Source organism: Ochotona curzoniae, unplaced genomic scaffold (genome assembly GCF_017591425.1).
Source record: "Ochotona curzoniae isolate NIBS_2020 unplaced genomic scaffold, NIBS_Ocur_1.0 contig_2688, whole genome shotgun sequence".
NCBI classification, from domain to species: domain Eukaryota; kingdom Metazoa; phylum Chordata; class Mammalia; order Lagomorpha; family Ochotonidae; genus Ochotona; species Ochotona curzoniae.
Window position 1 is genome coordinate 1,111,959 of NW_024465553.1, and position 26,229 is coordinate 1,138,187.

Genomic DNA, 26,229 nt, shown 5'->3' on the forward strand with positions numbered 1-26,229 from the left:
ATCCCCCACATCACCTAGGACCCAACACTAGCACACAGTGCTGTGCCTCTGAAACTCCTCAGCAGGCTGCTTTAGGCACAGCATAGGTGCATTTTAAGGTGCTTACTTAAGCATTTTCTGTCATGAGCAGCTGGGTGCTTGCTTGTGGTCAAGCACTGACTCTGGGCTCAGCGAGCGGCACCTTCGGTTCTGACTTAAATGCCAGGAGCCCCAGCCAGATTGAGGTTTTCCTCCAAAGATGAGTTACTGTCCATATGGCTTTTAAAACACTATGCTGTCAGACTTTATTATAAAGTTTAAAAATGCTTCTCATCTTGGTACGTTCACTCTTCAGAAGATACACAAACTTTAAAAAATGTAACAAGATCAAAAGAACCACAACTAAGACCAGAACTAGACTGCTCTAGAATTCCTGCCTCATTAGGAAGACGCAGCTCTAGGATCTCATCTATACCCACAACTGCCTCCTAGACCGACCTGGAAGTTTCTTTGTCACCAGCGTATCACCGTGAACACTTGCTCAGAATCCCTCCACACTGGACTAGCGTGCTGCCTCCTCCACGTCCACTCTCTCCTTGGAGACCTAAGAACGTTCCAGCACCAGACATGTTTCATGCCCCTTTCCCACGTCCCGCCCAGTTGAACACAGAGCCAAGAAACACACCTCACTCAGTGACAGCCACCCAGACCATGCCTTCCTTCACATCTAACAACAAAAGATTTCTTTACTTTCAGATCTGTCGAGGACAAGCAGAGCTTACAGACTCACTGCCCCGATTTCCTCCTAGCCCCGACCTGCAGGCTGGAGCGAGTATGCCAGCACCACGGCCCTAGTTTCCCATTTCCTTTACAGTTTAAGAAAAAAAAAAAAAAAACTCACTCACCACAGGTTTACTCCAAAAACTTAGAAGCAGCCGGCGTCTGCCTGTGCTCCATGAAGGCAGGATGGACCATGTGCCAGCTGCAGGACCAGAGAACTCCCCACAAGGCACTCCTGACCCACTCCCCACCACTACAGCTTCGGTTCTTTCATACTCCAAAAGGTGAGGAAAAAATAACTGACAGAGAAATCCCCTATGCAAAAACCCCAGCTCCGCGGGAAGGAGGGCGGGCCTTGTGAACCATGCAATCCCCCACGAGCAGGCAGCACAGTGACGCCTCACCCAGAGAGCACCCAGGAAAACCAGGGCCGCAGGGGCACCCAGGTGTCAAGCAGCACAGACAAGGCAAGCAGGTGTCCAGCAGAGGACAGACATGGGCTTCAGCCAGGCAGTGCTCAGTCCGCAAGGTACGGGGCCTCCACAGGAAGGAGGCTGCAGCACTGCACCCAGCAGGAAGCCACCATGCAGCTGGTGGGGAACTGGGGTGAAGTAGAGACCCTTCTGGGACCACTGGCATTCACAGAGGGCTGGCTTGGGCTGGGGACCGGCGAGGCGGAAAGCAGCAGACGGAGTGCCGGCACCCAGTGAGGGAAGGAGGGATCTGGAGAGACTTCCCTGTCTTGGGGCTTCAGGTACCAGGTGGGAGCAGGGAGGAGAAAGACTTCTGTTAAGGGCAGGCGAGGTGACAAGGAAAGGCCATGCCACTGCCTGCTGGAGCTCCCAGTTCTGGATGGTGAGCTCCTCCCTGAGCCCTCAGCAGAGCTGCGCTGCTGCTCACCTGTGCAGCCTGGCCTCCAGTCCCGCCAGCATCCCTGTCCTCCAGTCCCGCCTCCCAGCAGCACCAGCTGTCTGCACTGGCCCCCAGCACAGTGCCCAGCACACATTGAGAGCTCCACAAAGACCTGTGAAGACATGCAGGATCCAGAGCCAACCTCGAAGACAGGCTAAGTTAGATGTAAATATGGGGAACTTGGGAACCACAACTGGGAAATTATTTTATTTTTCTAATGTTACCTACTCAAAAATTCCCACCCTGCTGACGAAAGTCTTGCTGTAAATTACAGTATCTTAGGAAGGGTTTATCCAGACTGGCTTCTGTCCCAGGCAGTCTGGCCCTCCAGTCTCCTCTGCTCTATGTCTATGTTTATATATTTACATCTATATCAATACAGTTACTTTTTTTTTAAGCCCTATTACCAAGGCGGCAGGGTGGAGGGCAGGCCGGCACAGTCTCAGTCCCTGGTTGACTCCCAAATGGCCACAACACCAAGACTGAGCCAATCCGAAGCCAGGAGCTTCCTCCGTGTCTCCCATCTGGTCACAGGCTCCCAAGTACAGCCTCGGCTGCTCTCCCAGCCATTCACAGGGTGCTGGAGAGAGGAACTGGACTAGCTAGGCCTCGAACCAGCACCCATATGGGATATTGGCATGGTTGGCAGAGGCTTAACCTCAAAAACCATGGTGCCACCTCCCAACCCTGCTAATTTTAGTAACTCATTGCACCAAATATATTTGTTAATACTTAAAATTTCACTTAATAGGCCTGGCATGGTGGCATAATGGCTAAATTCCTCGCCTTGAATGCACCAGGACCCCATATGGGCGCCGGTTCTGATCCTGGCAACTCCACTTCCCACCCAGCTCCCTGCCTGTGGCCTGGGAAAGCAGTCAAGGACGGCCCACAGCCTTGGGATCCTGCACCTGTGGGAGACCCAGAAGAGGCTCCTGCCTTTGGATTGGAGTCGTACATAAGGACAACAGATTCCATTGTGGCCAACGGGGCCATCTCAATCAGCAGACTGAAGATCTTCCTCTCTGTCTCTCCTCCTGTCCACATATCTGCCTTTCCAATAAAATTACATAAATCTTTTAAAGTTTTTTTTCACTTAATGACTAAAGACTAAGCTTCTATAGAAAGCACCTTCCCTGACTCTAAGCCCGATCCCTGCACGTGCACTAGAGCTAATGAAGAATGAGCCATCTGCACAACCACAGCACTGCTGGCACACGGGTCTCCAGGGCAGCAGTGGGCAACCTACAGGGCCTTAGGACGTGCCCGGCACGCTTCCTCTTACCAGGGACAGCAGCCACCCTGCCCTCCGTGGACAACCACCATCCTAGACCAAAGGTAACTGAGACAAGAGGGACCACGATCTGTCACATTGGAAATCTTCACTTAAAAACAACAGCTTGGACTGCATCTTCCAGTGAAACCGAAAGTAAAACGGGTGGCACCCGCAGCCCCATTCTGCCAAGGCCCCAGGGCATGCCACCAGAACCTGCACGCGCTCTGCTCAGGGGCAGCACAGGTGCAGAAAGCCAACAGAACCCTCAGCAACTGGGACTCAGTGCCCAGATCTCCGGAGCGAGCACAGACAGCCTCTCGTGGTGGTGTAGGCATGACGGTCTCTAAGAAGGGTCAGCCACTCTCAACACCTTAACTCAGTCACAGCCAGGTCCCCACGGCAAAGCCTACGTGTGCTCTCTGCATCTAACAATGTCCACACACAGAGCAAACTCCCCATGAACTCCCTGATGGGACTGGTAGTGGAAGGGTCCAAATTTTCTGATGAGACCAGAACTAGCTGCCAATTCTCAGGATTATCTAAATCAAAGGACCCCCAGCATTGCCAAGACAGGCCAGAGACAAGCAATGAAGAGCACGCGTCAGACCCTCCCACGGCCCAGGGAAGTGAGCGCCCTCTGCTTCAAGCAGGAGTCCAGGCTGCAGCGCTAGCCACCAGCTTACTGGCCCAGAGGGACAACTGGAGTACAAATTTTTAGTAGTTTGTAGTACTAGAACACACATATCAGAATAAAAACTCTTAGGAACTATAAATAAAGAGACCACAAGATCTAACAAGACAGACCGTAAGCACGGAGCCGGGCGAGAAGCCAGAACACAAACGGGCACCCATCTGGGAAGCTAGTGCCGCTACATCACTTGACTGGCCCTGGAGAAATGACTTTCCACATATGCTTTTTAAAAGTTTTTTTAAAGGATTTATTTATTTTTATTGTAGAGTCAGATATACAGAGAGGAGAGACAGAAAGATCTTCTGTCCGCTGTTTCACTCCCAAGTGGCCACAACAGCCAGAGCTGTGCCAATCTGAAGCCAGGAGCCAAGAGCCTCCTCTGGGTCTCCCACGTAGGTGCAGGGTCCCAAGGCTTTGGGCCGTCCTCGACTGCTTTCCCAGGCTACAAGCAGGGAGCTGGATGGGAAGCGGGGCTGCTAGGATTAAAATCGGCGCCCACATGGGATCTGAGCATGTGCAAGGCAAGGACATTAGCCACTAGACTACTGCAGCAGGCCCTCCACATATTTCTAGGATTAGAAGTTTCCATATATTTCTAGTCTTACTTGCAAAGTGCTTGTTGACAAGGATCAGGTCCTACACACAGGCTTACTCCTTACTGACTTCTACCTTAGTGACACACACAGGGTAAAGGACAGAAGTTCTTCTGTCTTAAAATGCTGGAAATATTGGACATACAGCACAGGGTATATGCCGTCGTGGACCACATACAGTGGCGGCCTGTGATGCTAGCATCCCATGTGGGCACAAGTTTGAGTCCTGGCTGCTCCTATCCATCTTCCCACACTCCCTGCTAATGGACCTGGGAAGGCAGCAGAGGTAGCCAGAGTCCTTGGGTCCATGCATCCACGTGGGAGACCTGGAAGAAACTCCAGGCTCCTGGCTTCAGATCAGCCCAGCTCTGGCAGTGGCGGCCACTTGGGGAGTGAACCAGTGGATGGATTTTTCTGTCTCTTACTTGTCTCTCTTTGAAACTCTGCCTTCAAACAACTCAATAAACACAGCACACTCATGCAGAGGAAGAAAGGGCACATATGGACTGGCATTAAGAGCTGCATCTGGTGAGCAGCCGCTCCTGATGCACACGGCCCCATCATCGGGACACACACCTGGCAGGCCTTCTGCAGCCACAAGACCCTCCATCCCAAACAGAACTCAGATGTTGCTTCAGACTACAAAACAGGAGGATTTCTGAAAGGAAATGCTTTATGCACATTCTGCACATTCTACAACACTTGCAGAAATTGGGGGACAGCGCTCATAAGGAAATGCAGTGAAGCATCAAAGCATCAATACTAAATGAAACATAAATAGCCAATAGGCATTCAGATCAAGTGACATGAAACCGATCAGAAACCCATTCCATGTCCAAAGTTCAAGGTTTGAGACTTTTGTGAGGAAATGGTGTCTGCATCGCTGCAGTCATTCTGTGTAAAGGCCCCAGGCTCACAACAGACACCTAGGCCCAGCGTGCTGCACAAGGCAGGATCCCATATGGGCACTGGTCTGTATTGCAGCAGCCCAGCTTCCATCCAGCTCCCTGCCTGTGGCCTGGGAAAGCAGTCGAGGACGGTCCATGTCCTTGGGACCTGCATCTGGACGGGATGCTGGAAGAGGCTCTGGCTTCAGACTGGCTCAGTTCTGGTCATTGTGGTCACTTAAGAAGTGAATCAGTGGATGGAAGATCTTCGCTGCCTCTCTTCTTCTCTGTATATCTGACGTTCTAATAAAAATTAACAAATTTCTTAAAAAAAAAAAAAAAGAGGGCCCAGCGCAACAGGCTAGTGGCTAAGGTCCTCGCCTTGCATGCACCAAGATCCCATATGAGCACTGGTTCTAATCCCGACAGCCCCACTTCCCATCCAGCTCCCTGCCTGTGGCCTGGGAAGGCAGTCGAGGATGGCCCAAAACCCTGGGACCCTGCACCCGTGTGGGAGACCTGGAGAAGGCTCCTGACTCCTGCCTGTTGCAGCTGCTTGAGGAGCAAATCAGCAAATGGGAGATCTTCCTCTCTGTCTCTCCTCTCTGTATATCTGACATTGCAAAAGAAAAAATAAATTAATTTTTAAAAAAACAAATGAAAGAAAGGCCACCTAACTTGTCCAAGACAAAACCTGGGAATTAATTCAAAAACCTGGGAAGTAATTTGAAAGTCAGGGCCTAAACCCAATGACTTCTTATTTTAGGTTGAAGCACACATCACATGTCCCACTCCACCCTAACTGATAGTTTCCCAAAAACCTTAAGACAGAATGAAAGCGAAAGGGATAACTATATTAATTCAGGCTGACACAAAGCACCTCCTATTTCATAACGACTAGCGAGGGCAGAGACGGACAGACAAGGGCGTGCCAGCCAGCTCCGCTACACACTATTGCTGTGGGGCTCAGCAACAGCCTCCTGTCTCTCAGCCCACCTGCCGGTCAGCATTCTGAAGGCAACGGGAAATGCGGAACACAGAGCAAACTTGTGGAAGACAGACAGGAGGAAGGCCCGCTTGACTCTCCGCTCCCTAGTCAGTGGTCCACATGGGCAGGCATCCCTCAAGTATGTAAACATCATGACAAAGCAATGAATTTATTAGGGAGGAAGGGAGGGAGGGAGGAAAAGAGAGAGGAAGGGAGGGAGGGAGGGAGGAAGGGAGGGAGGGAGGGAGGGAGGGAGGGAGGAAGAAAGGGAGGGAGGAAAAGAGAGAGGAAGGAAGGGAGGGAGAAAGGAAGGGAGGGAGGAAGGAAGGGAGGGAGGGAGGGAGGAAAAGAGAGAGGAAGGAAGGGAGGGAGGGAGGGAGGAAAAGAGAGAGGAAGGAAGGGAGGGAGGGAGGGAGGAAAAGAGAGAGGAAGGAAGGGAGGGAGGGAGGAACGGAGGGGGGGAGGGAGGGAGGGAGGAAGGAAGGGAGGAAGGGAGGAAGGAAGGGAGGAAGGGAGGGAGGGAGGGAGGGAGGAAAGAAGGGAGGGAGGGAGGAAGGGAGGGAGGGAGGAAGGGAGGGAGGGAGGAAGGAAGGGAGGAAGGAAGGGAGGGAGGGAGGGAGGAAGGGAGGGAGGGAGGGAGGGAGGGAGGGAGGGAGGGAGGGAGGGAGGAAGGAAGGGAGGGAGGAGAAGGGAGGGAGGAAAGAGAGAGGAAGGAGGGAGGGAGAAAGGAAGGGAGGGAGGAAGGAAGGGAGGGAGGGAGGGAGGAAAAGAGAGAGGAAGGAGGGAGGGAGGGAGGGAGGAAAAGAGAGAGGAAGGAAGGGAGGGAGGGAGGGAGGAAAAGAGAGAGGAAGGAAGGGAGGGAGGGAGGAACGGAGGGGGGGAGGGAGGGAGGGAGGAAGGAAGGGAGGAAGGGAGGAAGGAAGGGAGGAAGGGAGGGAGGGAGGGAGGGAGGAAAGAAGGGAGGGAGGGAGGAAGGGAGGGAGGGAGGGAGGGAGGGAGGGAGGGAGGGAGGAAAGGAGAGGAGGAAGGAGGAAGGGAGGGAGGGAGGGAGGGAGGAAGAAAGGGAGGGAGGGAGGGAGGGAGGGAGGAAGGGAGGGAGGGAGGGAGGAAGGGAGGGAGGGAGGGAGGGAGGGAGGGAGGGAGGGAGGGAGGGAGGAAGGGAGGGAGGGAGGGAGGAAGGAAGGGGGGGAGGGAGGGAGGAAGGAAGGGAGGGAGGGAGGGAGGGAGGGAGGGAGGGAGGGAGGGAGGAGGGAGGAAAAGAGAGAGGAAGGAAGGGAGGAAAAGATAGAGGAAGGAAGGGAGGGAGGGAGGAAGGGAGGGAGGGAGGGAGGAAGGGAGGAAGGGAGGGAGGAAAAGAGAGAGGAAGGAAGGGAGGGAGGGAGGGAGGGAGGGATGATTAAGAAAACAAATTCCTGCTCAATAACACAGAATGCACGTTTTCACCAGCAAACCGGCCACCCAACGCCGTGGTCTCCACCGTCTCCACCACTGCTTTCACCAGTGAATGTGGGTGCCGCTGAGAGCACCATGGACTCTGCCCACAGGCTCAGCTGCCAGCAGAGCCCAGGAGCCCACCCTTAAGCCAGCCAGGGCTGCACACTCATCACCATGGCAGGCTGAATGCCAACATGCACCTCTTCTCTGACACACGCTGTGTGAGTCGAGGTGCCACCAACGGGGTCAGCGCAGCAGCACAGCACAGAAGCCTCCCCTGCGGCACCAGCATCCTGTAAAGGTGCCACTTCCAATTCAGTGCTCTCCTTGGGCCCCTGCACCCATGTGGGAGACCTGGAAGAAGTTTCTGGCTCCTGGCTTTGGACAGGCCCAAATCCAGCTGTTGTAGTCATTCGGGGAATGAACTATCAGATGGGAGATCTCTCTCCCTCTGAAACTCAGTATTTCCAACCACTCTGGTGGAAAAGTAAGTCAGACTCCAACTGCCCAGACGGAAGGAGCCGGAAGGAGCCCGAGTCCGGCCTTCCAGCTGTCCCAGGAGGTAGCACAGCTGTGGTGGACTCTCCGAACACATCAGCACGGAGCCGCAGGACCTGCCCGCAGGCCAACAAGCAGCAGATGCAGCAGCAGAACCCTGTCGCAGCCACTCATCCTCAGGGTGACTTTCCTGCCCTGGGGGACACATGGCCGTGGTGACGCTGTCCAGTCTTGTAGGGGCAGCCTCCTGTGCTGCAGGGATGGCACTGTGCTGGGTACACAGCATGACCACCAGCACAGCGTTCCCCTGCCTGTCTTGAAACCTTCCCCGTTTTCTACATCCAGTGAGTAGGGAAAGTCGAGGTTTCACAGTTCTGAAGGAATCCGGTGAGCTGTCACACCGCGGGTGCCCGACGGCGACCAGAGGCACAGGAAAGCCACTGGCCAGGACTGCTGACGAGGACAAACAAAAGCCTCGGCAGATCAAACCCAACAACACATTCAGAGGATCACATACCATGGCAAAGTGATACTCCTCCCAGAAATGCAACATGTATTCGACACAGTTCATATTAACAGAAGGAAAAACGGGACACACGATCATCTCAAGACACGCAAAAAGCCATGGCAACACTCAACATTTCATGATAAACAGAAAAACCTCAGCCACACGGGAACAGGAACAAGGTTCCTTGACGTGCTGACGGGCGGCCCGAGCCGACGCAACCTGTGCTGGCAGCGGAGCCTCGTGCTGTCAGGAACATGCAGACCGCTCTGCCCCTCAGCGCCGCAGCAGAGCCACGGAGAGGCACCGCACAACCCTGCCTGCACATAAACAACTCGAACGGTAACTACAAAGATAATAAATTCAGACTAGTTTCAGGGCGTAAGGTTAACACAAAACTCAGCTGTGTTTCTATACACCAGCAATGAACAATTCAAAAATGAAACTTAAAAATTCCATTTTCAGAGCCTATTGCAGTAACCTAGAGACTAACATCCTCACCTTGCATCTGCCAGGATCCCAGACGAGCACTGCTTCATGTCCCGGCTGCCCTGCTTCCCATCCAGCTCCCTGCTGTGGCCCGGGAAAGCAGTAGAGGACGGCCCAAAGCCTTGGGAGCCTGCACCTGCATGGGAGACCTGAAGAGGCTCCTGGCTTCCAATCCGCTCAGCTCCAGCTGTTGCGGTCACCTGGGGAGTGAATGAGCAGATGGAAGATCTTCCTTGCTGTCTCTCCTCCCCTCTGTATGTCAGACTTTCCAATAAAAACAAATAAATCTTAAAAAAAAAAAGCACTTTATGTGCCTCAAAAACACACTAAATAAAACAATCCAGACACAAGAAATCAAGTATTATTTGATCCCTCTTCTAAAATATTTCTAGAATAGGCAAATTCATAGAGACAAAGAGCAGATTCAAAGTTACCAGGGACTTTTCCCAAGAGACTTTTGTGTTTCCTTTTTGTCACTCATGTGTTGGTTACTCAGTGGCTTGTTTTTTCATGGTGCTGTAATTTGTTGTTGTTGTGGCTGTTCTAACTCATACCAGTTGTCAACCTGGTTTCATGGCTTCTCACTCATGGAACCGTATAGTGATGCGGCTCCCATATCCAGACGTGGGGTACAACGGAACAGGCATCCCTGCTTCCAGACGAAAGATGGATTCCCAACAAAACTGTGGGACATGTGTAGCAAGGGGATGCTGGACTCAACACTGTCTGTACCAACAATGTCGGGGTACACTGAGTAAAATGGGGAAAGTCTGTCAGGGGGTGGGAGTTTGGGGGGGAATCCTAGCCTACATGAAATTGTACCACATAATTCAAAATTCAAAATAAAAACATATTAAAAAAAAATACATAAAGCTACCAGGGGCTACAGAAAGAAAAATGGAATGGTTATTCAATAGGAACAAGAAGTAGGCTGAAACTAAAGTTGGTGATTATACTAAATACTACTGAACTACTTACTGAAAACAGCTCGTAGACGAATCTCGCCTCAGTAAGAACAGAATGGACTATACTCTGACTCCATTCTGCTGACCCAGAGCCGGCAGGCACCCTCTCAGGGCTTGGGCATCTTCCAAGATTAGTCAAGAGTTACTACAGAGGGACAGGGAGACACCTCCCGTCCCTCAGGCTCCCGTGGCCAGGGCTGGGCCAGGTCAAGCCAGAAGCCAGGAGCAAAGGCCCAAGGCGTGGACCATCCTCTGTTGCTTTCCTAGCAGCACTAGCAGGGAGCCAGGACTTCAACAGGTACCTACACCACATGTCAGCACTACAGGCAGCGGCTTAACCCAGTACACAATGGCACCAGCCCCAGTAATATATCCTTGGAGTTGACACTGCAGCAGAGCACGCTAAGCCTCCACCTGAGGCACCAGCATCCTAAGGGCACCAGTTCAAGTTCCAGCTGCTCCACTTCTACTCCAGCTTCCCTTTCAACTGTGAGAAAGCAGACCCATGAACTCACGTGGCAGACCAGGAAGCTCTCGGCTCATGGCTTCGACTGACTCGGCTCTGGCCATTGCAGCCACTTGGGGAATGAACCAGCAGGCAGAAGCTCTCTCTAAACTCTGCCTTCAAAATAAAAATAAATAGGGCCTGGTGCAATAGCGTAGTGGTTAAAGTCCTCACCTTGCATGCACAGGAATCCCATATGGGTGCTGGTTCTAGTTCCAGCAGCCCCACTTCCCATCCAGCACCCTGCTTGTGGCCTGGGAAAACAGTCAGGGACGGCCCAAGGTCTGGGACCCTGCACCCACGTGGGGGACCCGGAAGAGGCTCCTGGCTTTGTATCGGCTCAGCTCCGCTGTTGCGGTCATTTGGGGAGTGAATCAGTGGGTAGAGGATCTTCCTGTCTGTCTCTCCTCTCTGTACATCTGACTTTGCAATAAAAACAAATCTTAAAAAAAAAATAAAAAGTAAATAAACATGCAGCTAGTGAACAAATTCAAGTACACTGCTCTGGGTGTGTGCTGGAAGCTCAGTCCTCGGGCGGTGCTGGCAGAGGTGTGGGACTGGCCAGAGTCCAGGACGCCCGGCAGGGTGCTCTCAAAAGGGAACACTGGTTTCGTGGAAGGGGTTAGCCAGAGGGTTAGTCTCAGGGCCTGAGCTGCAGCACAACAGGCTAAGCTGCAGTCCTCGACCCTGGCATCCCACAGAGCACCGGCTCATGTACCAACCACTACCCTTCCGCTCCAGCTCCCCACTAAGCACTAGGCAGACACCGCAGGATGGCCCAGGTCCTCGGGGACCTGTGCTCACATGAGAGACCACGCCAGGCACTGCAGCCACTTGGGGGGTGAACCAGATCAAAGACCTCTTTATTTCTCTCAATTCAATAAAATCTGAGAGGGAGAGAAGGCAGCACCTTGGCACATGAGCTCAGCCCCCACGCAGTAGCACCCAGCATCCACATGGGCTCGAGTCTGCGTCATGGCTGCTCCATGCTAACGCCCTGGGAAAGCAGCAGATGGCGGCTCAGGTCCTTTGGCACCTGAACTCTGGGGGAGACCCAGAAGAAACTGCTGGCTCAGGTCAGCCCACCATCTGGGCAGTGAACCAGCAGATGCAAGAGCTCTCGCTGTCTCTTAACAGAGAGGGACAGTGAGCAACTGCTGGTTCCACAAACGCCTGGTCAGGCATCTCTCTCCAGCTCTGATCTACCTCTGCCACCTGCCACGTGGTCTTCAGAGGAGCCTGTACCATGCTGTTTGTATCGAAAGCCACCAAAAACGTGAGCTACGTCTCTTATCTGTCCCAGGTATTTCACTCTAGCAACTCTAAGCCACTACAAGAAGGGTGCTGAGGGCCTGGTACAGTAGCCTAGTGGCTAAAGTCCTCACCTTGCACACCCAGCATCCCATATGGGCACCAGTTCTAATCCCAGCAGCCCCACTTCCCATCTAGCTCCCTGCTTGTGGCCTGGGAAAGCAGTCGAGGACGGCCCAAGGCCTTGGGACCCTACACCCACTTGGGAGATCCAGAAGAGCTCCTGGCTCCTGGCTTCAGATTGGCTCAGCTCCAGCTGTTGCAGCCACTTGAATCAACAGATGGAAGATCTTCCTCTCTGTATCTCCTCTTCTCTGTATATCTGACTTTCCAATAAAAATTAAAAATTTTTAAAAATTAACACAAAAATTGGAGAAAATAAAGTACCATAGTATGAGCTCAAATTGACTAAAATGCATAATATGCAAACTTTTCTTTAAAAAGGAAAGATTACCTGAGTATAGTTGCTCCTTTTTGTACAACTATATCATGGCTTCAGGTTCCAGATCCGTCCCCCTTGCTCCTATAACTCCTTCACAGTCTAATGCCGCCCTCTCCTCCAGGGCCGGGCTATCTGCAGCCAGCAGGAGAGCAGACCCCGCTGTCAGGGGCTGCCCCATCTCTCTCTCTCTCTCGGCTGCCCCATCTCTCTCTCTCTCTCTCTCTCTCTCTCTCTCTCTCACACACACACACACACACACACACACACACACACACACACACCACCACTCAGGCTGATTCTCGCCCTGCTTTCCTGTGCAACTCAGGACAGTCAATGCCAACTGCCGCCAGCAGCTCCCTCCACTGGCTTCTCAGAGCAGGGAAAGCTGATTCAGAAAGGACACCACCTCGCCAACAGAGCCAAAGGGGCAAAAGTCCACCCAGGGCGACTCCTCCCACACAGCCCCTCACCGCCCATGCCAGAGCGCCTCCTCCGAGGGGTGCTCCTCTCTGCAGCAGAGCCCCTCCAGGACTCACTGCAGCCCCCCGAGGCAGGCTCAGGGAAGCCAGCAGGGAGCAGTCAGGAGGCCCTGGCAACCAGGCCTCGACCCCTTCCCTGGACGGGCCAGCCTCTCCAGGAACAGAGACGCAGCCCATCGCGCCCAGGGGCCTCAGCGCCCCACGGCAGACACTGGAGAAGCCCATACCTCAGGCCGGCATCGCTGACTTGCGCCAGCCACACGTTATGCACGCACTTCCCAAGCAGTCTACCAAGAGTCTCAGCAAGCCTTCCCCTCGGAGTCCTGCTCCCAAAGCACTGTGCAGCCATAATTACATTCAAACTAAACGGGTGCTGGCTGTGACCATGGCTCTAGAACGCGAACAGGCCTGGGGGACTCATCCACCAACAAGCTCCCGTTTGCAAAGGCCTTGTAAGGACAGATGCCGGTCACTGACTTCCATGTAAGCGCAGGGGCAAGGCGAGAACCGGCAGAAGTGCTGTGACTGTCCCACACCGGAAGCACTGGGGTAAAGGCTGACTGTCAGAGGACACCAGGCAGAATGTGGCTGCTGAAGGACGCAGAACACAGGCACAAGCGCTGAACGCAAAAGACTCCACGAAAATCAGGCTGCAAGACACACTGTGTGGGCCCAGTGTGGTAGCCTAGTGGCTAAACTCCTTGCCTTCATTGCACCAGGACCCAACATGAGTGCCAGTTCTAATCCTGGCAGCCCCACTTCCCATCCAGCCCCTGCTTGTGGCCTGGGAAAGCACCAGAGGAAAGCCCAAAACCTTGGGATCCTGCACCTGCGTGGGAGACCTGGAAGAGCTCCTGGCTCCTGCCTTCAGACCGGATCAGCTCTGGCCATTGCAGACACTGGGGGAGGGAACCAGTGGACTACAGATTTTTCTGTCTCTCCTTCTTGCCATTAATCTGATGTACCTTTCCAATAAAAATAAATAAATCCTAAAAAAAAATACTGTTCCCCTACACCCTCAAGCTTCACAAACTGGGGGCAGGCAGCCTCAAGGGCGCACAGGACGGCCCGGGGAAGGCCTCGATGCACACAGTACCACCTCTGCAAGCCGGCTGGCTGTCCTGGGATTCTGGCATCAAAGTATGTTCACACTAAACAATCAGGCACATTATGAATACAACATAAAACTCACGTGCAATTTTTAGATAGCATTTGATGGGCTTGTCCCCATGCCCACCAAGAGGGAGATTTGATGGGCTTGTCCCTACGCCCACCAAGAGGGAGATTTGATGGGCTTGTCCCTACGCCCACCAAGAGGGAGTCTCCTCAGAAGTTTTCTGAACACGACTTCCAACAGCAGGCTACATTAATCCAGAAAGGAGAGAATTCCATTTGCAGCATAAAGCTGTGACTTCAGGCCTCCATTGGGCTAGGAAAGACTCAAGAGAACTAGTTTCCTTGTTTGCCAGCCTTAAAGTCGGTACAAGCACCAAAGAAAATTAACTCAGAAAAGATCTGCCATCACCTGACCCCCCCCCAAACACAATGCGCCCTGGAGCCCCAGGGGCATCAGGCCAGAAAGGACACTCAGGGCCAGCCAGCTGCCACCACGCACTCCCCACCAGGACAGCCCGGGCATGTGCACACACCGGCTCTCGCCTGAGCATGGGGGTCGAGACACAAGGAGGCCTCGCACCTTGGCACATGGGGGGCGGGGGTGCTTCCTGTGGCCTAGGGTGTCCCCCTAGGTTGGTCCTTGTGGGCCTTCCCTGCACCTGGAGAAGTCAGGGTTCAGATAAGCAGGCATGTGGCCTGTAGCACAGACTCAGCAGGTGGACCACAACAGAAACCTGAGCACCAGCAGGACAGCACAGCCGACAAGTGACCCACCTCCATGGGAAGAGAAACAAAACACAACAGTCAGAGTCAGCCGGAAAGCGCCAAGCCAAATGTCCATGTGGCCACATTTTTTCCTGAAAATCAAACAGCTGTAGGTCTCATCACAGCGCAGCCACTTGGGGGTGGCATTTAACACACCCCGCCCCCCCCCCCCCAGCAGCAGCATGGGCAGCAATGTGCGGCCGTCCAGCTGGGAGCCCACCGGCCCAGCTCCCCCCAGCGCCTGAGCTGCAGATGCCAGCGGCAGGCAGAGGACAGCACGGGAAACCCCAGTGTGGAGCCTCATCTCAGTGAAGAGCAGCACAGGTCCTCTCCCTGCCCTCCCCACAACCCCAGGGACCAGAGAGCCAACTGGCCCCTTTGCAGGAGGCCTTCCCACCACCGCCAGCCAGCCAGCTCCCCTCCTGGACTTCCACACTCTGACTTCTTGGAGACCCCTACTCAGCTGAGTGTCAGCTCCCCAAGAGCAGGACGCAGTTCATTTTTTATTTTTTCCCCACTCTGTCACCCGCTGGTGTCTGGCTTTGCCCCACAGAAGGCACAATGGCCGGGGGGGGGGGGGGCGTCCCAGATTCTTGGAGATCATGTCCTTAAAGATGGGTGTTCCATACAGGACACCAGAAGACGCTCCTGGCTCCTGGCTTCAGACCAGCTCTGTTTCAGCCGTGATGGCCATTTGGGGAATGAACCAAAAGATGGAAGATCTCTCTACATCTCTCCTTCTATGTAATGCTTTCAAATATAAATAATTAAAAAAAACAACAGTGCTGCTGTGTTTTTCATCCTGGTATCCTAATGAATATTATAGGAACCCAGTTCATTAATGGAACATTAAGGAGAAAAAGACTCCCAAGTCCCAGCTCAGGATCCACTGATCTCAAGCAAGCAATTACGGAAGGCACTTAGAGGTCCACCCAGGGCCCAGGGCGATGGCCGCCACCCCAGGGCCCAGGGCGATGGCTGCATTGCTTAATCCTCACTCTTCAAGCGCCAGAACTCTCTGTGGGTTCATGTCCCAGCTGTTCCACTTCCCATCCAGCTCCCTGCTTGTGGTCTGGGAAAGTCGAGGACGGCCCAAAGCCTTGGGACCCTGCACCCTGTGGGAGACCTGGAGGAAGCTCCTGACTCCCAGCTTCAGATCAGCTCAGCACCGGCTGCTGTAGCCATTTGGGAAGCGAACCAGTGGATGGAAGATCTTTCTGTCTCTCGTAATCTCTATAAATTTGATCCACCTTTCTAATAAAAATGAGTAAATCTTAAAAAAAAAAAAAATTCCACGCGAGGGGGTGGAGATGTAGTATTAAAAAGGCCAGACCAGCACTAAAGGTTTTACACAGACCCACATGGGCACCAGTTCAAACCTCGGCTGCTCCACTTCCCCTCCAGCTCCCTGTTATGGAGCCTGGGAGAGCAGAGAGGACGGGCCAAGCAGCTGGGTGCCTGTGCCCACTCAGGAGACCTGAAGTGCCTGGCCCAGCCTGGCCCCAGCCCTAGGGAAATAAGCCAGCAGGTGGCTGACGTCCCTCTCTGTGACTCTGTCTTTCCAATCAATAAATTAAGCAAGAAATAATGAAAGGATTCTACCTGCATTGCTGGACCAGTCAAAACCAAGTCACAGCTCTGATCGCGTCCCACTGCCTGCCAGCTTCCTCCAAGCTACCTGCAAGGGCAACAAGCTTCACATAAAAAAACGGTTTTCTGCTTAATGACAGAAACCTCACCTTGTGCTCAGGCTGTGCTGTGTCTGGCGCCCGCCTTTCCTGGAAGCGCTATGCAGAACGCAGACCGCCACTCAGGGTTTCTAAAAGTGAGAGAGCCGCTTTGAATGTCAAGCTAATGGTGAACCACGGGTTTCACACGAGGACATTTGCTTATGACGCTTTAATCTAGTACATTTACTAACTAAAAGGCAAAGTTAGAGACCTTCCATCTGCTGGTTCACCCCCCAAAGGACGGCAAAGCCAGGTGGACAGGCAGAAGCCAGGAGCTTCACGGCCTGAGCAGCTGGGCCACCCACGCCTTCCCAGGAGCACTACCGGGCTGGACTGGATGCCGACGGGCGCCCGTAAGAGACACGGGCACCGCGGCCAGCGGCTGTTTACAAGTGAGCACCGTCCTTCCTTTACCAACTCCTGGACCTGCTGCTGGAATCCGACTGCAGGCCCCCTCCCGTCCTCGCCTCTCCGCGGCCCTCGGGACTCCCTCCTCCGGCTCCCTCCAGCCTGTCCTTGGCCCCCTCCTCCGCTCTCGGTGGCTCTCCTCCCAATTTCTCACTGTACTTCAAGTCAGTAACCATAACCCCTTTAATTCAGAAAAGCACCCACTGCGTTTCCTCCCAGGTGACCACGAGGCCGCTGCCCGGGCCTTGCAGGCTCACACTGACCACTGGGGGAGCTGGCTCCTGCCGCGGGCAGAGGGACGTGGCCAAGACGAGAGCCGAGGGATGGCAGTTTCCTTCGCCTGAACCAGCTTTGACTTGCAACACCACGGGCACAGTTCTATTTTTCTTGCAGCGTAGCTTTAGCAGCATAAAGAAGCACTTTAGGGAAGTGACAAATCATCCCCCTTTTGGCTCATCAACACGCCTAGAAGGGTCCCTCCGGATCTGCACAGGTGCCCGGGCAGCACTCGGGCGGCTCGGCTAAAGGACGGACTGTGGACCGTGCAGCCACAAACCAGAGCAGTCGGCTGGAATCCAGTCAACAACTGGCCACCACTGCCGGCCCCAGCGCAGTGCCTTGACAGCCGGGTGGCAAGGCCATCTTACTAAACCCCGAGCAATGGATAGCATCCAAATAAAATCATGATTTTCCCTCACAGAAAAATTCACTTGCATATCAAAAAGAAAGGGGAAAAGAAAGACAAAAAGCTGGCGTTCTCCCTGGCCTGCCCCGGCCTTCCCAGCTCCCGCCGTGACGCCTGGAACAGATGGCGGCCCTCCAAACACCTCCCGTCTTCCACCTGAGCCTGGCACCCTGGAGCTGAGGCAGTGATGCCAGCACGCAGCCAGCCCCTCGTACAACACTTCCAAGTGCTTATGCGGATAAGGCTGCATTTTGTTTTGGCCAAAATAATTTTTCATCGTGGAATAATTTTTAATGAATGCACTGTCATAACGTAGTGAAGAGAGAAACACACATGTTGCGGGGGGGGGGCACGCTGCGTGCTGCCAGACACCTACATGCGATGCAGTCTTTCTACAGGCCATTTTTCAAAGACAGAAAAGACACGGGAGAAGATTCTAAGAGCAGCGGCTGGCCCACCCGGTCAGCTCTTGAAGCCAGCATCCGAGCCACACACAAACAACAGCAAGCATGTCCAAGGTTTCACTGGCGAGCACCACAGCCCAGTGCTGGGGGGGAACAGAGAAATGACATGATGGCTCCCCTTTCCACTGGATGCTGCGAATGTAAATTAACACGCAGCGACAGCACTACTGCTCAATACAGCCTTCATGACTGCACAAAAACAAACGCAGCAGAACCACACACACCCTCATTCAGACACCTGACTCAGGGCTCCAGGGGGGACTATTCCCGCCCCGACCAGCCCCTAGCCGAGGCTGTTTAAATTTCTAGGCACGTCCGCGGACCGGAGCCCTCCGCATCTGTAAGCTGGGGGACGTTGCGCACAGAATCCGCCCCCAGGGTCTGCACCCCGGGTGACCGTGCGGAAACGTGGCACAGCGGTCCGGGATCAGCAGCCGGGCCCCGGCCGCGAACACGCCAACCCCCGGGGCGGGCCCCTCGCGGGCACGGGGGACCTTTAACCAACCCGAGGGGGAGGCAGGGCTCCGGCCCAGGACTCGGTCCAGCACCCGCCGGCCTCCCCAGCACTGCAGCTCCCGCCTGGGAACAGTCATTCATCCGCAGAGGAATGACTCAGTGTGAACTTTTAAATAATGACTTAAAAAAAAAAAAAAAACTACACCAGTGCGGGGCGAGCACGTTCACCGGTGTAGACCGAATCAGCGCGTTCCTCACTACCCGAAAATCACCTCGCCCGGCCTCACCGGGGATGCTGGCCGCCCAGCGCCCCGTGGGGGTCGCGGCCACCCAGAGGCCTCGCGTCCCGTTTCCTGAAAAGCCGCAGCACCCCGACCCCCCGTCGCGGCCCGGCTCCCCCCACCACACACACACACACACAAAGTTTCCCGAAGTTGCGGCGTTTCGGGGGGCAGAAGGAAGCCGGGCTGCGGCCGGAGGGCGAGGCCGGCCCCGCGCCCGGCTCGGACGGCCCGGCCGCCTCGGGCCTGCGCCGCGCCGGGCAGCCCCCGGCCCCGGTGCCCGGCCGCGGTGCCCGGGAGTGCCCGGCCGCGTCCCGCCCGCGCCGCCCCGGCCCCGGCCCGCCGCACGCGGCCCCTTACCCCGCTCGGCCGGCTCAGGGGCGCCGGGCGCGTCCTCCGCCGCGGCCCGCAGCGCCCTGCTCCCCGGGCAGCCCCATGTCGGGGGGCGGGGAAGGGCCGGCCGCCGCCGCCGGCTGGAAAGTCCCTGCTGGGCTGCAACCCGGCTCGCGCACGCGGCGGCCGCGCCGCGCCGCGCTCCCTGGCGCCCTCACGCACCCTCTCGTCCGCACTTCCTCTGGCGCGCTGTAAATCCCCGCCGGCCGCCGGCGCCCCGCCCCCGCCGCCCGCGCGCGCGTGGGAGCCGCGGGAGCCCGCCCGCGCCGCGGGACCCGCGCCCGCCGCCCCGCGCCCGCCGCCCGCGCGCCCCCGCCGCCCGTTGCTAAGCGCCCGCGGCACCGCGGCGGCGCGGCGCGGGGGCGGCCCGGTGGCCCCGCCGGGCCCCCGCACCCGCCTTTCCGGGTGAGGGAGCCACGCAGGGGCGCGGGACGCCGGCGGCCCGGCTCCCACCCGCGCTCACGGCCCGGCGCGCTCGCCCCGGGGCCCCTCGCTGCCCTCCACACGCTCGCTCGCTTCGAGTTCCTTCCTCCCTGCGCTCCTCCCACACCCAGGAAGTCGTGTCGTGGGCCAGCGCGGACAGGTGGTGCCCACCCCGGCGCCCCGCGGGACGGGCTGCCCCGGCGCCGCTCTCCTCCCTCGGCCCGGCCCTCCGCAGGCTGCGGCCTTGTGCCCCTCCGCTCCCCGAGGGACAGCCCCACTGGCCTGGCAAGATGGCTGCCTGGTGAAGGCCGCCATGGCCCAGGAGCGGGCCAAGGCCCGGGGAGGCTAAGCAGACTCTTCGTTTATCACTTTCTGAGGAGGCCAGGGTCACGACGAGGCCCAGCTCGGAGCAGCCTGAGCCACTGCAACGTCTTCTGGGACTCACGTGGAGGCAGAAAGCACTGCCCTTGCCCCCACACCCTCCCCGTGGAAGCTTCCAGAACATGGCCGCCAGAGCCTTGTCTCGGGCACCGTCAGCCAGGCAGGTGCTGGTCCTGCCAGACACGGCTCGGGGTCCCGCTGGCCAAGCCTGGCCAGGACCCGGGGCGCCGTCGAGCCGGAGCGCGGGGGGCCCTCGGGCGGCCTCGCTCGCCCTTCCTCCCCGGCTCTCGGCGCCCCTTCCCGCCGTTAGGACGCTGCGCCAGGCCGGCCCTCGAAGGCCCGAGTCCGCGGGCGCCGGCGCCTTACACCTCCCACGGGGGAACTATGTGGACACGTCTGCCGACCTCAGGCAGGCCTCGCTCCTCAAGGCTGCAGCGGGCTGGTCCTCTGAAGGCCGCAACGAGATGGAGGCGGCCGGCGGCGCGGCCTCGAGGGCGCCCTCTGCCGGCGCCCCGCTGCGGCTGCCCCGGCCCGCGCCGGCCGCAGGCTCCGGGCAGCTCAAACTAGTTTTGCCCCAGCCGGGCTCCGGCTCCGGGGGCGGGCGTCCCGGCCTCTGCAGTGGCAGCCGTGACGGGCAGCCGGTAGGGCCAATGGCCGCCGTCTCCTCGCGGCGTGCGGGAGGCGGGGCTCGCTGTTGCCCATGGCGACGAGGAGCCACTCGGGGACTCCATTTCTGCGCGTGGCCGCGCTCTCACGGGAATGGGCCGTGCGCGCCGCGTGTCGGGGCGACTCGCCGCAGCTGCGTGCTTGCAAAGACGAGGGGCGAGTGTCGGCGGCCGGGAGGCCGGGCGGGGTGCTGCGGGCCCGGCCTCTGATAGGACGGCCGCTGCCGCAAGCGACACCCCCACTCGGCGCGGGGAGGTGTCGCTAACCGGGCTGCACGCCGCGCGCGTTTCCGCGGGGCCTCAGCCGGGGCAGGCACGACGGCGTTTTCTGCGTTGGCTTATTCGAAAGGCCAGTGGCGGCGACGAGGCCCCCTCTGCGACCCCCCGGATGTCCTCGCCGGCGGCTGGCCGGGAGCCTGGAACTCCGCCCAGGGACGCCAGCACAGGAAGCCGGCTGGGAAGCCCAAGCAGGGCTGGATCCCGGGGATGCAGCCGTGCACCCCACACTCGTCCCTCGTTTATCCTCAGTACTGGTGGAGACTGGGAGCTTCCTGGAGGCTCAGGACCTGACGGGAAGAGGTGCCCAGCTGTGGCAGCTGCACGGGGACACTCGGAAAGCAGTGCAGCAGGCCCCAGGGTGGGCGAGCGACAGGACATGGGGCCTTTCCAATAAAATAAAGAACTCTTAAAACAAAATCTTTAAGAAAAAAATCTGTGTCGTGACCGTGAGATGAGAGGACTTAAGAGGCCACGACACCGGCCTGGGACTCAGGCAGCCCTGGCCATGACCTTGGGGCCCCAGACAGCAGCCTTGGCCCTCTGCTGCCGGAGGCCAAGCCCCAGGAGCAAGCAGGGCAAGGGACCTGCAGGGGAGCCCCAGGTGCATTGTCCACCAGGTGCCATGACCAGCCTCTGGGGAGCTGCTGATCCTGTGCCGGAGTCACTCTGTCCCCGCCTCCTGTGGACAGCCCTCACCCTGCCTCCCATCATCACCAGCCAGCCTCGTGACTCTAGAACCTACCACTGCACCAGGTCTGTCTGAGGGGGGCACTCTGCCTGGGCGGTGACGAGGGCCCCAGGAAGGGTGAGCCGCCCAAGGATTTACTGGAGCAGGACAGTTCTAGACCAGGAATCAAAAAAGCAGAACTTAATTCATAACTGGGCGGGCTGAGGAAGACCCTTGGCCACCAGGCCCCCCGGGATTCCTCTTCTGAGTAGTAAATGGGACGCCTGCCTGACCCCAGGTGACCACACGGCAGGCGGGCACCCAAACAGCAGCTGTGGCAAGCTTCTGGCTTCCTCCGGCCCAAGCAGCTCACCAGAGAGCTTGTGAGCTCTGGTTACAAACTCAAGTTATGATGGCCACACCCACTTCTCCCTAACCCTGGTTCCTTCCCTCCCTGACTATGTAAACATCATCTACAATTTTAAAAATAAATAAATAAAAAGAAACTCAATTATAGGCCTGGCACCATAGCCTAGTGGCTAAATCCTTGTCTTGCAAGCAGTGGGATCCTATATGAGCACCAGTTCAAATCCCAGCTGTTCAACTTCCCATCCAGCTCCCTGCCTGTGGCCTGGGAAAGCAGTCGAGGACGGCCCAAAGCCTTGGAACCCTGCACCGGGAAGATGCTCCGGGCTCCTGGCTTTGAGTACTTGGGGAGTAAACCAGCAGACAAAAGGTCTTTCTCTCTGTGTCTCCTCTTTGTAAATCTGCCTTTCCAATAAAACTAAACCTTTAAAAAAGAAAAAAAGAAACTGAGTTACACTTTCAGGCTAGAACGCTGGGGGCACTTGAAGGCCCCAAGGAAACAGGAGCAGCAGTGCTGGGGGGGACACAGCCCCCTCCCGTGGAGCTGAGGGGCAGGAGTGCTGACCCTGTGGGGATGCCGCTTCTTCCCTTATCGTTTCTTTTTAAAGATTTATTTACTCGGATTGTTTTGTTTTGTTTTGTTTTTAAAAGATTTATTTATTTATAGGAAAGTCAGATATACATAGAGGAGGAGAGACAGAGAGGAAGATCTTCTGTCCAATGATTTACTCCGCAAGTGAGCACAATGGCTGATGCTATGCCTATCTGAAGCCAGGACCCAGGAACTTCTTCCAGGTCTCCCACACAGTGCAGGGTCCCAAGGCTTTGGGCCGTCCTCGACTGCTTTCCCAGGCCACAGGCAGGGAGCTGGATGGGAAGTGGAGCTGGCGGGATTCGAACCGGAGTCCATATGGGATCCTGGCGCGTTCAAGGTGAGGACTTTAGCTGCTAGGCCACGCCACCAGACCCATTTACTCGGAAGGCAGAGTACAGAGACAAGGAGAGACAGAGAGCTTTCATTCAGTGGTTCACTTCACAGATAGTCCAAACAGCCAGCGCTGGGCCAGGCTGAGGATCCAGGAGCTGCTTCCGGCTCTCCCACCTGGGTGCAGACACCCAGGTACTTGGGCCGTCCTCTGCTGCCTTACCACGTGCATTAGCAGGGAGCTGGGTCAGAAGCGCAGCAGCCAGGCCTTGAACCAGTTTCCATCGGGGATGCTGGAACCGCAGACAGCAGCTCAACCCACTGGGCCACACTGCTAACAGGTAGGTTTCTGAGACTGCTGCGTCCTCCCTGTTCTCTCTGTGTTGGGTCACCAGAGTTAAAGACATCAGTGAGCGAACCAGTTCCTGGGACAGCCATGTGGCTGGCCATTTGGAGCTGATCCCCAGGGCGCCCAGGGTGTTGCTGGGCTGGTGCCTGAACCACCCACAGCTGCTCTCCTCGGAATGAGCAGCCTGCTCAACAAAACCGCTTCCTCCACTAACGAGCTCGCTCAGTTGGGGCACTGGGGCCAGGCTGAGGGCTGCCAGGGAGGCCCGGGCAGCTCTCTGCTCACCTGGGATGCGCCTGCCCTCCTTGGTGGGGGGAGGGCAGTATAAGAGACTCCTGGTGCAGCAGGGCAGTGGCCAGGGCTCAGGGGACTGCCCTACAGCAGAGGGGAGACCCTGCCTAGATGCCCAGCATGGAGTGTGCTGGGGCGGCCACAGGAAGCAGTCTTTCCTCCCAGGCTGTTTCTGTCTGAGTGTGGGGCAAGCTCAGAAATTTCCCTGCCGATGGTTAAGGAACCAAAATTGGACGCTCTAACTTAGGCTTGGGGATTTTGCTCTTCCTCTGGGGCACCTCATTCTGCAACTCCAAATGCAGAAACTGCCTCATGCCCTGGAACCAGAGCTACTCTTAGCATCCGCCTCCAGGTCAGCCACACCCCCACAGGACACGCCCACCTGTCAGCCCCCCACCAGGGCCGAGCGCCGTGGCCAAGCTTCCATGTGGGCCCAAGGCAGCTTTCTGATTCTTCCAAGTTGTCCCAGGCTTGAGAGAGGTCCCCACTCTGTCTTGACCCTGGATCCCTGCTTGCTCTGTGTTAAAGCCCAACATTGACTTTGCTCTGGAATCCCCCAAAAGCGGTATCACACAGGTGTGTGGTGCTCACTCATCCATTACATCCCTGGGACAGTGCAAGACTGAGAGCCGCACCCAGGCTATCCTGTGAACCCCAAAAACTACCACAGGGTGCTGCAGTCTGGCCATGGGTGAATGAACTTCAAGGGGTCATGAGTTGAAACATGTAACCCCATGACAAAGCATGAGGGGCAGGAGCTTAATGTGATTATGGATTTGGGTAGGGGGGCTCAGGGAGGCTTAGGCAAGGTCCTGAGGGCGGCCCCCAGGACTGAATACTCTGACTTTGTAAGAAAAAGAAAGGGCCAGGTTTGTGGCATAGCAAATTAAACCATGTGAAATGGGCACTGGTTTAAGTCCCGGCTGCTCCACTTCCCATCCGGCCCTGCTTGTGGCCTGGGCCAACAGTGGAGGACGGCCCAAAGCCTTGGGGACCCTGCACCTGCATAGGAGACCTGGAGGAAGCTTTAGCCTCCAGACCCAGCTGTTCAGTGGAGGCCAGTGTAGTTATGTGTGTGTCACTCCAATGATGCTCAGTCATGTCTCTCCTGGCCCTGCCCGATTCTCCAACTCTGTTTGTGTGCCCCACTCCGCATGGCATAGGCCGCAGGCTGAGGAGGGCCATGCAGCCTTGTGTCCCATGGAAGCAGGGACACAAGGGATCCCAAGAGGGGAAAGGCCTTGAAACCCCTCTCCACTGTCCTTTCCACTGGGCACCCAGGGGCCTTGTCATGTGGCAGGCTCTCTGAACAGCACCAGGGCAGAAGGGACCAGCTGTCAGACACACGCAGCCCAACTGCCAGGCCATCAGCTGAGATACTCAGCCCCTGTTGCTCACACAGCTGGCAGGGCCATCAGCCACGCTCTCCGTCTTCCTCTGGCTGAGGGCAGACAGCAGTTGGGGTCTGAAGGTGGTCAGCCAAGCTGGAGGTATTGACAGGGAGTGTTCCCGGAAGCAGAGCAGCGCGTGCATCAGTGGCCCAGACACAAGTCATGGCGTACCATGGGTGACAAGCAAGTCACTGGCCTGCTGTTGGAAGACACACCACAGTCGCCACAGTGGAGACCCCTGGAAGCAGGGCTGGGTCTCGGACTTGGGGGTTGGTGATCTGGTGAGGGGATACATTTTGGGAGGGGGGACAGCATGGGTTGAGGACCAATTCAACCCTGGCCGCAGCCCATAGGGTTCAGGAACGCAGACCACACCACAGAGGTGCCATCACCTTGAAGAGCAGGCGTCGAGGTACCCACGACCTGGTCAGCTACCTGCTGAGCCTGGAGCCTCATGGCTGAGGGGCAGCTGGGAGCTGGGAGCAGCTGTGTCCCCCACATCCTCTGCAGCTGGGCCCTTTTGCAGGTGGTCACAGGACGGGCACTGCAGCTGAAGGCGGAGCTGCAGCACTGAGACCTACAAAGGAGCACATGGAGGAGCAGCCCCGGGCGTCCCAGGCCACAGCCTTCATCCACCAGAAACAAGCCTGCCTCGTCATCTGCCCACCAGCTGCATGAGGAGCCAGCCACACAGCCACAGCAGACCTCTTGGGGGGCTCATGGTAATGTCAACGGTGCCGCTGAAGGTCTGGTAACCCAGTGACCACTGGGACCTGTGTCCTCTGGCCTCTGACCCTTGGCCATGCCCTTTTGCCAGCCTGAAGCAATTCTCTGTTCCCATGGAGGGGCCAACCTTGAACGGAGGTGGGACTCCTGGAAAGCTGGAGGTGACAGGAGCAAGCCCTTTCATCCTCATTCCCCCCACCCCCATTCCTGCCCCTGATCTCATGCTTTGCTCCTGGGCTCTGTCCTTTGCTGAGTCACCTTGTCTACAACAATGCCACAGCAGGGCCAGGGAGCCCAGTGGCCTGCAGCATGAATAGGGACCCCTGGAGCCAGCCTTGGGGTCACCACTGCGAGTGCCCCTCCGGACGGTGGAGCAGGAACTCTCACATTTCAATGTTGTATTTTTAAATGTCAAGGGGTACGTACCTCTATTGGAGCACTTGCAAATTCCAGATTTTAAAGTGCCCTCAGACAGAAGGGGAACTGGAAATCTACAACTCAAAGACCAACAACATCTCTAACTTTTCGCTTAATCCAAAACCCATCTCAATGGGACATATAAGCTTTCCAGGCACAGTCAAAGAGATGTGCTTTGGAATTGCAATTGAAATGAACCCGTGCACAAATGCTTGCTTTCTGAATAAAATGGCCAAGCTCAGATCAAAGCCCTGGCGAGCCGTCAGCACCTATTATAGAAAGCGCCAGACGGAAGACCACAGCTGAGCCCACGGTTC

General features: G+C 56.5%; 1 protein-coding gene across 2 annotated transcripts in view; it reads right to left on the bottom strand.

The window, feature by feature from the left end:
• The window catches only part of TRAF3 (TNF receptor associated factor 3), a 73,424-nt gene extending 54,159 nt beyond the window's left edge, over window positions 1-19,265 (bottom strand). The window contains exon 1 of one of the 2 annotated variants that reach the window (XM_040975034.1): window positions 18,988-19,265. The gene's annotated coding sequence lies outside the window, so the exon portion shown is untranslated. The remainder of the gene's footprint in view (window positions 1-18,987) is intronic. The other variant, XM_040975037.1, reaches the window with a different exon arrangement.
• Window positions 19,266-26,229: the final 6,964 nt, after the last annotated feature.